Source organism: Lactuca virosa, chromosome 6 (assembly GCF_052849685.1).
Source record: "Lactuca virosa cultivar CGN04683 chromosome 6, Lactuca_virosa_CGN04683_v6, whole genome shotgun sequence".
Classification (NCBI taxonomy): Eukaryota; Viridiplantae; Streptophyta; class Magnoliopsida; order Asterales; family Asteraceae; genus Lactuca; species Lactuca virosa.
The window spans coordinates 178,631,650-178,646,874 of record NC_136431.1 but is presented as its reverse complement, the minus strand read 5'-3'; the positions used below and the strand labels follow the sequence as shown (position 1 = coordinate 178,646,874).

The window sequence follows — 15,225 nt, the reverse complement described above, 5'->3', positions numbered from 1 at the left end:
TGTTAAAAAATAAAAATATAAATGATATGGAGTGGTAACTATTTCTAATGTCTAGTGAGTTGGTGGTGGAGCTGACGTGACGCTGAGTTGACAACGCTTTCCGGTGGCTTGAGTGTTACCACTCCCCATAGCATAAGTCATTTTGTCAGTTTTGTTTGAAATTGAGCTATGTAATGCATTTGAATTTTGTATACTTGTCATCTTAAATTGGCTAATTGACTAGGCTGGACTTAGCCACTTATTCAGTCTCAATTAATGAAGATCGCCTCAGTTCAACATTCAAAGAGGATGTTGTGAAACTAGGATTTCAATATCTTTGTAGATTTTGACTCTTATATTGCTAATCTAGGTTCATTCCTCTAAAATTTATCTTAGTATGTTGTTGGTTTATTTTTATAAAAAGAATCTTATATTGAAAGATACCACAATCGTTCAATTTGATTGATATTATATGTGTTTTATACTATATTATCAAAAAACATGTTTTTCCTGTGTATGGTAAATCGATACACATAAATATTCAAAAGAATATACATTTGCCTATCTTAGATGTAATTCTGTAATAGAAAAGTTTATAATACATTATCTAGACAAGGGCACTGCCTTTAACATATTCAGTAAAAGCCAAAGCCACCAGACCCAACATCGCAACCCGCCCATTCCAAAGCTCTGCATCTGACGTCATCAGTCCACTCGACTTCGACTGCACACTCACCCCTTTAAACAACGGCACCAACGACGCCAACGTCAACACCACACTTGTCCCGACAAACACCGCAACACCGCCGTTGCCGATCTGGGTGAACACGTCTTGTCCGCTGCTCAGTTCCACAGCCATCGCCGACACAAACCCTATCATGGCTAACCTTCCGTTGATCCTCTCCGGTGCAGGTCCACTAAACGCCAACACGTCAGAGAACTTCGTGCTGACCTTTGGAGCAGGTGGCGGAGGAGGAGGAATGTTGATCTGTGGTAGTGTTGGGGTGGTTGCTGGTTTTGAAACCTCCGGTTCACCGCTTTGAGGTGTTTGTGACATGCATTTGACGGAGAAGGTGGGAGTTTTCTTGAGGAGTGTGATGGGAGTTGCCATGAAGATTGAAGAAGCAGCCATGTCGGAAAAGATGGTGGTACTTTTGAGGGAGAAGAGAAGGTAGTTGGTGATGGGGGTTAAGGAGGCCAGGGTGGAGGGTTTTATAGGGGAGGGGGGAGGGGTTAAAGACAAACTGACAAAGTAGTGGATATTTATAGGGCCACGTTTGTGACATTTCACGTAGCCTTCGAAATGGCCGATGAAGGGTGGTTGTGGTGAAAAAGGCCTCTACATCTACACTTGTTTCTTTGATTGTTTGTGCCTTTGTGGTGGGGTATGTCGACGATTGAAATTTGTAGGCTCTTTTAGGGTTTTAAGTTTTAACTTGTGTCTGGAACTAATTTCGTTCTGTAAATCATTTACGCATTGTATTCCTCACCTGACAACAAATTTATTGCAATATAATTTCTCATGTTGACTTTTTGTGCATTTTGAATATTTATCATTAATGTTGTATCGCTATTTTATATTAAATAATTAATATAGGTTAGTTACAAGTAGCAGGTCTCGGTCTACATGGTAATTGTAGTAGGAGGTCATATCCGTCTAGCAGGAAAGGCTAAGCTAATAATCGGAATGGTGGAGCAAGAAGGTTCAATCTATGGTCAAAATAAAGAAACTTGCGTTAAAAAATTTCTATCAAGTAGTGACAAGTGGGAAAGAGGAGAGGTGAAAAAAATATATACAAGGCGATCAGAAGTTGGCAGAAGAAAGCAATAACTAAAGCAAAGCTTATGGCATATGAAAAGATGTGTAGGAGATTGAACACTAAAAAAGGAGGAAATTATATATACAAGTTTGCCAAAACCAAAAAGAATTGGAAAATGGACTTAGGGACACATGAATTATATTGAGGATGACAGCGGTTGGTCTCTAATAAAAGATATGTATATTAAGAGGAAATTAGATCGTCTCTTACATTCTTTACTTAACAATGCTACTTCATTGGTGAGGGATTCCAATATTAAGGACATTTATGTGTGTTAACCGCTCCAAAATGAGTTTCCATGTATGAATATTAAAAAGCAAACTGAAAAGTAAGGAAGTGAAGACCGATTTGAGGGAGATGGGGAAAGAGAGAGTTGTTGGTATATACCAAATCGATATTATTGTGTGGTGGTTGTTGGGGGAGGATGGTGTGTGATGTGGCTAGAGAACCTTTTTAATAGTATCTCAAAGTCCACCAATATATTAAAGGAATTTTTTTTTGGAATGGCATAAAATTTTATAAAAACTAGCTAGCTAGAAAAAAAAAACATTACATAAGAGTGCAAGCTAAAGTAGGATTACGAAGTCAATCGACCCAAATGATTTTAGCTTTTCTATTCTTATTAGCAATCCAAAAATACAACCACAGAATCCAAAAATTTATCGGAGGAGTAATGATTAGATATCGTTATATCGTTACTCCCAAAATTTGTTAGTGGGTTAAGTATCACCTTGGGAATAAATTTCCATGATATATAAAGAGGTAATCTATAAGTTTTATTAAATATGTGTCAATACTAGATTTTGTGACATCTAATTTTTTGACATCATTTGATTTTTACAAGTATCTGGAAACTTGTTAGCTTTGCTTTGTATGTTAAATATGTAGTTCTTGTTTGTCAAATTTTGATCATAAAAGTCAAGTTGACTAAGTCAGTTTAGTGACGGTTTTGTGGCAGTTTGTAACTGTCAATATGACAGTTTTCGGACAACGAGTTATATCCCTTTTGGTCATTTGAATCTGGTACACACAAGAATCATAACCTTTTCATTCTCTATTGTTGTCATTGTATTTTATCTAATTGAGATTTTGAATGTACCATCGAAATACTTCAATTTGAAAGTCTATCACGACTTTCAGTGGAATCCAAGCAATCGAAATAACCCGTTTTTCTAACATTAGGAAGGGTCACTTTTCCAACATATGATAGTTCTAGGCCAAAAGACCTTTGGTTTAATTGATTATCATTATTAATTTATCTTGATTAATGTTCTTCGACATCAAAAGATCCCTACATTTGAGGTAATGGATTTCTAACACCCTATGGTTGTTATTGTTTATCAGAGTTAGTTCTAATTGGATTCTTCTTTGATGATTAACAAGGGTGTGTGGGGGTTTGGATCGGTTATAAGCCAAAACCAATGTAACACTCCAAAAATCATAGAAATTTAAAAATTTTAAATTTCAACCATTAACGAACATTGTTTACAAAAAGAGTCAATGCTTCAAAAGTATTATTCAAAATCAGAGTTTTTCCCAAGACCCAATAACACAAAACAGGAAGATGTGCATGATCACGCATACGGCTTACCGCGATCATCAAAAGTACCTTAAACAATAAACTGAAACTGTAAGACAAAGCTTAGTGAGTTCCCCCAAAGTACCATCACGAAACATATAAAATACATAGATTAGCATGCTGGGTCCACAACCTCCCGGTTGGATTACCCTCGCCCACAACCTCCCGGTTGGATTGCCCCGGTCTGTTGACTGACAGCACAAAGTAGTAGTCTCAACCCCAACATAACATGTCGACATATAACAAATAATATACATATTCAACAGACAGATGATTATACTGCCAATAATCACAGGTAGTCCTATAGATCTACCAGTCTAACGTATATCAATAACTATCAGATAATCATACATATCAATTGCATACTCAACATATCATCAGTCAGTATCTAACACCAGGCCCGGCCCTAAGGGGGGGCAAGGTGTGCACCCGCACAAGGCCCCGGAAAAAATAGGGCCCGAGTTTTTCAAAACTATATAATTAAGGTATTAATATATATTATGTTTTCAGATTTTTAACACAAATATCCTTTGGCTCAGCTGGTTTAAACGTGTTTATTTAAACAAAATGCACAACGCCCGGGTTCGATTCTTTTTAAGGTCAAGTGTACCTTTTTAACGGGGGCTTATTTCATTCCCTTATAAACTGTTAAATTTTTCAAGTTACAATTTCTACCCTTAATTTATGATCATACTTAACAATTTATCCTACATATTAATTCTCTTTACTAAATCAATTTCCAAAAATTCTATATTTAGCCCCTCAACTTTTATAAATTTATACTTGCCATTTTGTTTATTAATTTAATTTATTTTTTAGTTTTTGTTTACGCGACAATTCAACATTTAATTTAAATTTCTTATATATATATATATATATATATATATATATATATATATATATATATAAAGAACTTTAGTTTATATAATTATTTCATTACACGTTAGGGCATAAGGGCCTTTTTTTCCGGCTCGTCCTGGTCATTTGAATCCACAGGACCGGCCCTGTCTAACACGATATCAATCCATTGGGTCGGCCTTGGTGCCTTCGACCCATAAGCATAGTAAGGAAAACTCGCATCTCAGTCTAAACACAAGTTGAATAAATCTCTACCCCGATAACCAGCTCTACTCGACACCTATTATCCAAAAATATTGTCCGACTTAAATTACTACCAAATTATCCAAAATATCATTGGGTCAAAATAGGTCAAACACCATAAACTAGCCAAGCCAATCCAGTCGGGAGGTTGTGGACCCAGTATGTGGTATGCAGGGCAATCCAACCGGGAGGTTGTGGGCCAAGGTAATCCAGCCGGGAGGTTATGGACCCAGCATGCTAATCTATGTATTTTATATGTTGCATGATGGTACTTTGGGGGAACTCACTAAGCTTTGGCTTACAGTTTCATTTTATTGTTTCAGGTACTTCTGATGATTGCGGGAAGGCGAAGGTGTGATCGTGCACATCTTCATGTTTTATGTTATTGGGTCTTGGGAAAAACTGTGACAATCTGAAATCTCTATCTGTAAGTCAACTCAATCAATAAAAAGTCAGACTTGTTTCTGCTATCGTTTTTTTTGTGATTAAGGTCAGTTTGAGAGTCTCTAAGCTTAGTAAACTTAAGAATTGGATGTTGAGAAGTGTTAGATTGGGATTAGAGGAATGCAATCGAACCAGAAAACTCATCCAATGGTGTTCACGGCCGCAAACTAGGTTCACGGTCATGAACCCATGTTTGGCCGTGAACCCCTATCCATATATATATATTTTTCCTTCATTTATTCCTCATTTCTTCCCTCCTTGGCCGAAAACTCCTCAAGACTCTTTCAAGACTCATCCAACAAAAGCCCTCTTTTCACCCACAAACGTAAGTGATTCTCCCCATTTCACTTGTTATTCATCTTACTCATGTAAAGTGCTTCATATTCATCCATTGATTCATCACTTTCATCACCATCTTTATGATCTTCAAGAGTTCACGGTCGTGAACCCTTCATAGGGCCGTGAACCCTTCTTAGATGGGCCGTAAACCCTTCAAGTGTTCATGTGTGGGCCGTGAACCCTTCATATGTTCATGGGTCGTGAACACATCTTAGGCCATGAACCCATGGTGGTTGGCCGTGAACTACTTTTTGTCCCTCATTTTCGGTTCTAACACTTCATTATAAGTGTTTGCTACATCCTAAGGTTGTTTCCTATGATTGTTAGTGATTATAGACACTAGTTATAGGCCTATACATGTTATTATGTGATTAATAGCACCTTATTGTGCTCGGGACTCCACTTAGCATACCAAGCATCTTACTTTGTCATTCATTCAAGTCACTCACAATCGGGTGAGTTCATACCCCTATACCTTTACTGTTTTAACGTTTTCAGGGGGGAATACAAGCCAAACATAAATGATCTTGTGAAATTATACAAAAAGGATTTCAATACACTTAAAACTGATGCAATTGATACAACTATACGGTTTCCATACTTTTATAAATATTTAGATATTTTTTCCATTTTGTAATATGCTGAGCATAAGGGAAGTTTTCAACATAATCATAGAGATTTCAGTATAACACATGATTTGAATACATTAACAAATATATAAACTATAATAGGTATAGTTTATGGAACAATTATCTTATCAATGTACAAATCATAGATTCAATGCGATCAAACATATAAACTATATAGGGTGTAGTTTATGAGACATGTAAACAGCAAGTTAAATTCAATGGATTCATTTATTCTATACCTAATCGTTAGTATAGCATTTTATGAGTAAGCATTATTCGCGTACTTACTTAAGTACTAACAAAAGTCCTGAGATTATAACCAGAGTCTCTTTGCGGGAGAACGTGAGTTTGTGTATAGATCTATACAGGATTGACAATCCCGCACCATAACTGTTAACTACAGTTAGGCCGGCAGGCCTGGGTGACAAAGTCATCTCAATTCCGACACCTGAAGAACGTCGTTCAGGCAATTCAATGGTCAAGTATGGTTATAACAACTCATAAATTTTGTACTAAATAATATGATTAATGTATGAATGGTAATAACTTCAATTAGTTTTATTTTAATTAATGAAATTACTATACATACTGGTAGTAACCAGGGTTTTTCCAACAGAACATTCTATACATACTGGTGATAGCCAGGGTTTTCGTACTTGTAGATCATGGTAACAAACTCATACATTAGAAAATATTGGATTTTCTTGGAAGCATATAAACATTTTCACTGATTCATTAACAGGTTTTCATCACAAAAACATACTTATGAACTCACCAGCTTAATGTTGATACTCTCTTTTCAAAATTGCTTGTATTCTCAGAAAATCAGTAGACAGGTACCTCAGCAGATTTTGAGAAGACGGAGCGTATAAAGTCACATCTTTTATATTTTGTTATACTTTTGATGTATATAAATATGAATCAAACAGATGTATATACCTTTTTATATATTCAATGTAATGGTTGTTTTGCTTTGATTACTATGATGCAATGGTTGTGATACTACATATGACGTCCTCCACCCCCGAACGTTTCCACCGTTTCGGTTTGGGGGTGTGACAGATTGGTATTAGAGCTATTGTTTATAGTGAACTAAGTATACCGAACCTTACATGGTATCCAACTATAAACACTAAAGGGGCCGGAGTGCTCTGAAACTAAAAGTATACTTTAAAAATACAAGTATTTTTACAAGAAGTATACAAGTATATATACGTACAAAAATCTATAACATAGTAAGAACTACATAAAAGTATTTAGGGCGAGTTGGACACTACGGTTAAACCTGGATAGTTATGTACGTAGTCATATGTGGGGCCAATATAACATGATCAACTATATTTGTCCGAGATATGATTAACATGTGTTTGGGAGTGACTGTGGTGTGCGACAAGTCTAAAACTCGCCAAATCTTATACTAATGAAACACATAGTTAAAATACTATAGGAATATTTTATGATTTCATAACACTGCATAAGTAGTACTAACCCTCAAAAATGAAAGACTTGCAATTCCTTGTTTATGTTAGTAACTATCATTGTAGGTATCTATTATTGTTCTAGGATTAAGATATATCTTGCTTGAAAATATTCGATTCATGATCGTATAGGAGGCTTATCGTCATTTTCCCCCTTGTATCTTTTAGAGAAAGATGCCTCCCAAGAAGAGACCCAACAGGAAGAACAATGATCCTCCGCCGCCACCACCTCCTCAGTTCGATCCTGTCATGTTTCAGGCGGAAACTACAGCCGTTGTGGCTGCCGCAATGGCGCAAATAAATCATGGTGGCTCCAGCGGGTCAGGAAGTGGTACCCATCCCCAAAATCTTGACGGCAGTCAGGGACACCCGAAGGAGTGTTCCTATAAAGATTTCATGAATGCAAAGCCCAAATATTTCGACGGTAATGGAGGAGTCATTGCCCTAACCCGGTGGTTCAAGAAGATCGAATCAATTTTCGAAATTTGCGCATGTTCTGAGGCAAACAAGGTGAACTTTGCCGCTTGCACCTTCACCGACAGAGCATTGACTTGGTGGAATAGCCGGGTCAAATCCCTAACCCTGCCAGTAGCAAATGCCATGGGTTGGGAGAGTTTAAAGGAACTTATGCTTTCTGAGTACTGCCCAAGAGGCGAAATGCAGAAATTGGAACACGGCTTTGGAACCTGAAGATGAAGGGTTCTGACATTACCACCTATACAGCTAGATTCTGCGATTTGGCTCTTCTCTGTCCAGGGATGGTCACCCCGGAAAGCAAGAAAATAGAGAGGTACATTTGGGGATTGACACCCCCAACTCAAGGGAATGTCTTGGCCGCTAAACCTTCCACTTTTGACAGCGCCAAGTGTTTAGCGCAAACTCTTATAGATCACGGGGTTGATCTTGATATAGTAGCAGTCGTTCCCGAACCACCAAAGGAGGGTGGTGGGAAGAAAAAGTTTTGGAACAAGCGTAAGGGCCAGTCTTCGCAGGAGCCCTCAAAGAAACAACAAGTAGTGGCAGTTCATGCCGCTACCACTCCTGCTGTTGTTCCCACTACACCAACAACTCCCAGCCGTTATGCTGGAAACCTGCCCTTGTGCAACAAATGCAACTTCCATCATTTGGGAGTTTGTAGAGAGATGCAATGCGATAAATGTGGCAGAAAGGGGCACACGGCTCGATTTTGCAAGACACCAGCCCAAACGACCAATCAGGCTGCTGGAGCGGGCGTTGATCAAGCCTGTTATGGATATGGGGAAATCGGGCACTTTAAAAGGAATTGTCCCAAGGCAACAACAGCTGGTAACACAGGGAGAGTGCTAGCGATGGGCCAGGAGGAGGCAGTTGCTGATCCCACTGTTGTTACGGGTACGTTCCTCCTCGACAACTCTTATGCATGTATTCTTTTCGATTCTGGTGAGGAGAGAAGTTTTGTTAGTCATGCATTTAAGAATATACTCAAGCATAAATCCCAACCTTTAACCGAAACATTCACCGTAGAGATGGCTAACGGAAAGAAATAGAGCACTAACGACGTATTCATAGGCTATACTCTTACCCTAAACTACCATTCTTTTCCAATCGACCTCATGCCAATTTCCATAAAAAGCTTCGATGTCATCATTGGCATGGATTGGTTGAGCCCCAATCGTGCTGTTATCATTTGTTATGAAAAATTCATTCGTCTCAATCTTCCATCCGGCGAAGCCCTCATTATCTATGGTGATAAACTTAGCTCAAACCTTTGTATCATTTCATGCATCAAAGCCCAGAAATATTTGCGAAAGGAGTGCCATGCATTCCTAGCCCATGTCGTTAATGAGAAACAGGAAGTTAAAGACCTCGAGAGCATCCCCGAAGTCTGCAACTTTCCCGATGTTTTTCTCGAAGATCTTCCCAGAATCCCTCCCGAACGTCAAGTCCAGTTCCGAATCGACTTAATCCCTGGAGCTACTCCCGTAGCTAAATCCCCTTACCGTCTAGCGCCGGCAGAAATACAAGAGTTGTCCAGCCAGCTCAATGAGCTACTCAGCAAGGGATTCATCAGACCAGGTTCCTCACCTTGGGGAGCCCCGATTCTATTCGTGAAAAAGAAGGATGGATCCTTTCGGGTGTGCATAGATTATCGTGAACTGAACAAACATACCATCAAAAACCGTTATCCCTTACCCAGAATCGACGACCTCTTCGATCAACGTCAAGGAGCCAGCTATTTATCCAAGATAGACCTAAGGTCAGGGTACCATCAGTTACGAGTCCATGTGGGTGATGTTCCTAAGACGGCATTTCGGACTCGCTATGGTCACTATGAGTTTGTAGTGATGCCCTTTGGTCTAACGAACGCACCCGCGGTATTCATGGATCTGATGAACCGGGTGTGCTGCCCTTTCCTAGACAATTTTGTAATAGTATTCATTGATGACATACTTGTCTATTCTCGGAGCGAGGCAGATCACAGGCAGCATTTGAGGCTAGTGCTAGAAAATTTGAGGGCAGAGAAGCTATATGCAAAATTCTGAAAGTGCGAATTCTGGATCAGAAAAGTAACTTTCCTCGGTCGCGTGGTTAGAGAGGAAGGCATACACGTGGACCCTTCCAAAATCAAAGTGATCGAGAATTGGTCAGCACCGAAGACACCCACAGAAATCCGTCAATTCTTGGGTCTCGCTGGCTATTATCGTAGATTTATCCAGAACTTCTCTAGGATTGCTAAGCCCTTAACCACCCTGACTCAGAAATGTATAACCTTTAGTTGGGGAGAAAAGCAAGACACTGTGTTCCAAACATTGAAGCAGGCCTTATGCAGCGCACCCATCTTATCCCTGCCAGAAGGAACGGAGGACTTTGTTGTCTACTGCGATGCATCCAATCAGGGCCTAGGTTGTGTGCTCATGCAACGAGGAAAGGTTATTGCCTATGCTTCAAGACAGCTGACAGCGCACAAAGTCAATTATACAACTCACGACCTAGAGTTAGGAGCAGTGGTCTTCACATTAAAGATTTGGAGACATTATCTTTACGGAACCAAGTGTACTGTCTTCACTGACCATAAGAGCCTACAGCACATATTCGATCAGAAAGAATTGAACATGAGGCAACAGCGATGGGTAGAGCTACTCAATGATTATGAGTGCGAAATACGCTATCATCCCGGAAAGGCCAATGTGGTTGCAGATGCCCTCAGTCGGAAAGAGTATTCGGGTCGCAAAGTGAAGGCGTAGACAATGACCATCCATTCTCATCTGTCCGCACAAATCAGAGAGGCTCAGTTGGAAGCCTTGAAACCAGAGAACGTGTTAATTCAGGCCTTGAGGGGAATGGAAAAGAACTTAGAGGTCAAGGGAGACGGAGTATACTATTTCATGAACCGGATCTGGACCCCAAAGTTCGGTGGTTACAGGGAGGTTGTCATGAACGAAGCCCACAAGACTAGGTACTCCATTCACCCAGGTTCGGATAAGATGTATCTGGATCTCAAAAAGCTCTATTGGTGGCCAAACATGAAAGCAGAGATCGCTACCTTCGTGGGCAAGTGTCTGACTTGCGCCAAGGTGAAGGTGGAATATCAAAAGCCCTCAGGTCTACTTCAACAGCCAGTATTACCTGAGTTGAAGTGGGAAAGGATTGCGATGGATTTTATCACTAAGTTGCCCAAATCTCCGAGTGGGTACGATACCATCTGGGTAATTGTCGATCGATTAACTAAATCCGCTCACTTCCTGCCAATCAAAGAAACCTTCAAGATTGAAAGACTGACACGAATCTACATTCAAGAGATAGTCCGTCTGCATGGTGTGCCTGTGTCCATTATCTCCAATCGGGATAGCAGATTTACCTCGAGATTTTGGCAGTCACTGCAGAAGGCTCTTGGAACTAAGCTGGATATGAGCACAGCTTACCATCCGCAAACCGATGGGCAAAGTTAGAGGACCATTCAGACATTAGAAGACATGCTAAGAGCATGTGTTATAGACTTTGGTAAGTCGTGGGACACCCATTTTCCCGTGGTCGAGTTCTCCTACAACAACAGCTATCATACGAGTATCAAGGTTGCGCCGTTTTAAGTCTTTTATGGCCGTAAGTGCAGATCCCCTCTGTGCTGGGCTGAGGTGGGTGACACGCAGCTAGCTAAGGGTCAAGTCCCCGACAGCACTCTCACAGGCCCATAAATCATCCGTGAAACCACAGAAAAGATCGTACAAATCCGGGAACGACTAAAGGCTTCAAGAGATAAACAAAAGAGCTACGCCGATAAGAGACGAAAACCTTTGGAGTTCCAGGTTGGTGATCGTGTCCTTTGGAAGGTCTCACCCTGGAAAGGCATGATACGCTTTGGAAAGCGTGGAAAGCTGAATCCGAGATACATAGTACCATTCGAGATCCTCGATAGGATCGGTCCCGTAGCTTACAAACTTCGTCTGCCCAAAGAGCTTAGCAATATCCATCCCGTCTTCCACATCTCGAATCATACAAAGTGTTTATCTGACGAAACCCTTGTGATCCCTCTTGATGAGATCGAGATCAATGAGAACCTTAATTTCGTGGAAGAGCCAGTCGAAATCATGGATCGAGAAGTCAAAAGAATGAAACAGAGTCGTATCCCGATAGTGAAGGTCGGCTGGAATGCCAAGCGAGGACCCGAATTCACTTGGGAGCGAGAGGATCAAATGAAGCTTAAGTATCCTCATCTTTTCCCTTAGTCTATGTGTATTTATTAATCTTAAATTTCAGGACGAAATTCCCTTTATCGGGGGGATGATGTGACAATCTGAAATCTCTATCTGTAAGTCAACTCAATCAATAAAAAGTCACACTTGTTTCTGCTATCGTTTTTTCTGTGATTAAGGTCAGTTTGAGAGTCTTTAAGCTTAGTACACTTAATAGTTGGATGTTGAGAAGTGTTAGGATGGGATTAGAGGAATGCAATTGAACCAGAAAACTCATCCAAGGGTGTTCACGGCCGCAAACTAGGTTCACGGCCGTGAACCCCTCTCCGTATATATATATATATATATATATATATATATATATATATATATATATATATATATATATATATATATATATATATATATATATATATATATATATATATATATATATATATATATATATATATATATATATATCCTTCATTTATTCCTCATTTCTTCCCTCCTTGGCCGAAAACTCCTCAATACTCTCTCAAGACTCATCCAACAAAATCCCTCTTTTCACCCCACAAACGTAAGTGATTCTCCCCTTTTCACTTGTTATTCATCTTACTCATGTAAAGTGCTTCATATTCATCCATTGATTCATCACTTTCATCACCATCTTTATGATCTTCAAGAGTTCACGGCCGTGAACCCTTCATAGGGCCGTGAACCCTTCTTAGATGGGTCGTAAACCCTTCAAGTGTTCATGTGTGGGCCGTGAACCCTTCATATGTTCATGGGTCGTGAACACATCTTAGGCCGTGAACCCATGGTGGTTGGCCGTGAACTCCTTTTTGTCTCTCATTTTCGGTTCTAACACTTCATTATAAATATGATCAAACAGATGTATATACCTTTTTATATATTCAATGTAATGGTTGTGTTTGCTTTGATTACTATGATGCAATGGTTGTGATACTACATATGACGTCCTCCACCCCCGAACGTTTCCGCCGTTTCGGTTTGGGATGTGACAAAAACTCTTATTTTGAATAATACTTTTGAAGCAATGACTCTTTTTTTAAACAATGATGGTTAATGGTTGAAATTTAAAATTTTTAATTGTCTATGATTTTTGGAGTGTTACAAGTTGGTATCAGAGCCTTGGTTTGAGAGAATTGGATGAACATACGTGTGAATACAGACTCAAACTAGGGAACTGTAAAAGTTTTTTTTAATGGTTTTCAAAAATTGTTTTAAAAAATAACCAAGGAATGATGCGATGTGTATGATCAACCAGAGCAAGAAAGTATACTCCATGTTACCCACACTGTTATTTGATATGTTATTAATGATAGAACAGCATACTAGTGGTAGGCTAGGGATCTTCAGGAATTGTGTGATAGGATTGTCTGATATATGATGCCTGATAGCCTAGGATTACTTCTTGTATGGAATTGACATCATTAATGTAGTTGCTTAGCGTATGCATCATAGTGGTACGTAACTAAGATTCCATAGCCTGAGAATTTTTGGTTTAGATTTATTTCATGTTCTTGTTTGATGAAGGGCTTATGGTAGAATCAAGTATTCGACTGTCTGTAGGATCCAGTGTTATGTATGATTAGCATATGCGACTGCTACAGGGTTGGTGGAAGTTTCATGGATGAGTATATGCGTGAGCAGTCGGCCAGATGAGGCACGATTAGCCACTCTCTAGTGGGTGAGGATAGGATGTATGTGTATCCTATTTTTCATATTTGTTTTGGGTGGTTGTGATGATCCTTGAGACAAATGCGGGTAAGTATGGAAGGTAGTATGGGCTCGTACTATTGAAAGCACATGACCCGTACGCATAATAAGGAAGTCACAAACCCCGAGGGATAATATCGTCATGTGGGTATAGCAATGAGTTTTGGGGCATTCAGATGCATTTTGGTTCGATTTAGTATGGAGCTCTTGAGGGGATCTAGTTCAGGATCTGGAGCTGAAGGACAGGATAGGTCGGGGTTGATGGTTGATCAGATGCGGGATATGATTACCATTGAGGTTTCACTGATATTGCAATAAGAATTGTCTGGTATCGTGGATCGGATCTCTGGTTGCCTAATTGCCAAGTTCGAGGAGCAAACTACAGCTTTGCAGACTGTGAGGGGGACTGCTGAGATGACTACTGGGGAAGATACCATGGTTTGATATTGTGATTCGTGGCAATGTTTCCATATCTAACGGTCTTTTGGTTATGGTTGTTCAGGAATGAGATTAGTTCTAGTGATTGTTTGGGCCTTTGTGGTCATTTTAGTTTGGGTTGAATGGTGCAGACCTAGGTGAGTTAGTTGGTCTTAAGGTCTCGAGGGCCTTGCTCGAGGTAGTGACGGTTGAGTCGCGAGACTCAATAAGGAAACGATTGTTATGATCGGCTCGAGGATTATGGCTGGAAGCTGAGTGGTTACAAACGGATTGGAATGTCACTATCTACAGTACAATTATGTTCTTCCAATTTGTTATGCTCGAAGGAAGGACAGAGCAGACTAGTGACCTTCAGAGTTGGGGTGTAGACCCAGCACAAGGCTAGATAGTTGCGGTTTTGACACTATGTATGGCATCTTGGGAATTCACAAGAGGATTCTTGTGGTATGATTTCTTTGATATGAGATCAAGGGTCTGCTTCCTTTGAATATAGTCAGGGCAAGTGCTAGTTGATTGCTTCAGGTGATCAGGGAAGTGAATTGGGAACGACAACTTTTGTGGTCTCTGATGTATCCCAATTATGAGAGTGATTCCTCTTGTATATAAGAATCGTCCTCACGTTGAATTGATGGTTGGGGGATTTGTGGAAGAGGTTGTTATGATTGGAAGTTTCTGAGGTCCCGGTCTGAGAGTCGGACTCTTTTAAGTTGCTCGGTCTTTATCAAGAAGGTCATCATGTGATATATATATATATATATATATATATATATATATATATATATATATATATCCCAAGGGCCGGGGATACTAATGGTCTAGATTAGTCGGTTTGAGTATTTTCTCAGTTTGCAATGCCAATGGGTAGTAGTTAGAACCCTAAGTGGGGGAGAACTCGGTATTCTGCTTGGAGGATCATCGATCTTTTTGAGCTTTTGGTGTCAGAAGAATGGTTCGCAGGGATCCGCGGTTTGGGTATTGGTTGTTGAGGGATTTGTTAGCTCGTTGTGCGGATTGCCATTTATACTG

At 39.8% G+C, this 15,225-nt stretch overlaps 1 pseudogene; it reads right to left on the bottom strand.

Moving 5' to 3' along the window:
• Positions 1-496: 496 nt before the first annotated feature.
• Positions 497-1,180, bottom strand: LOC145120674 (early light-induced protein 2, chloroplastic pseudogene; annotated as a pseudogene).
• Positions 1,181-15,225: the final 14,045 nt, after the last annotated feature.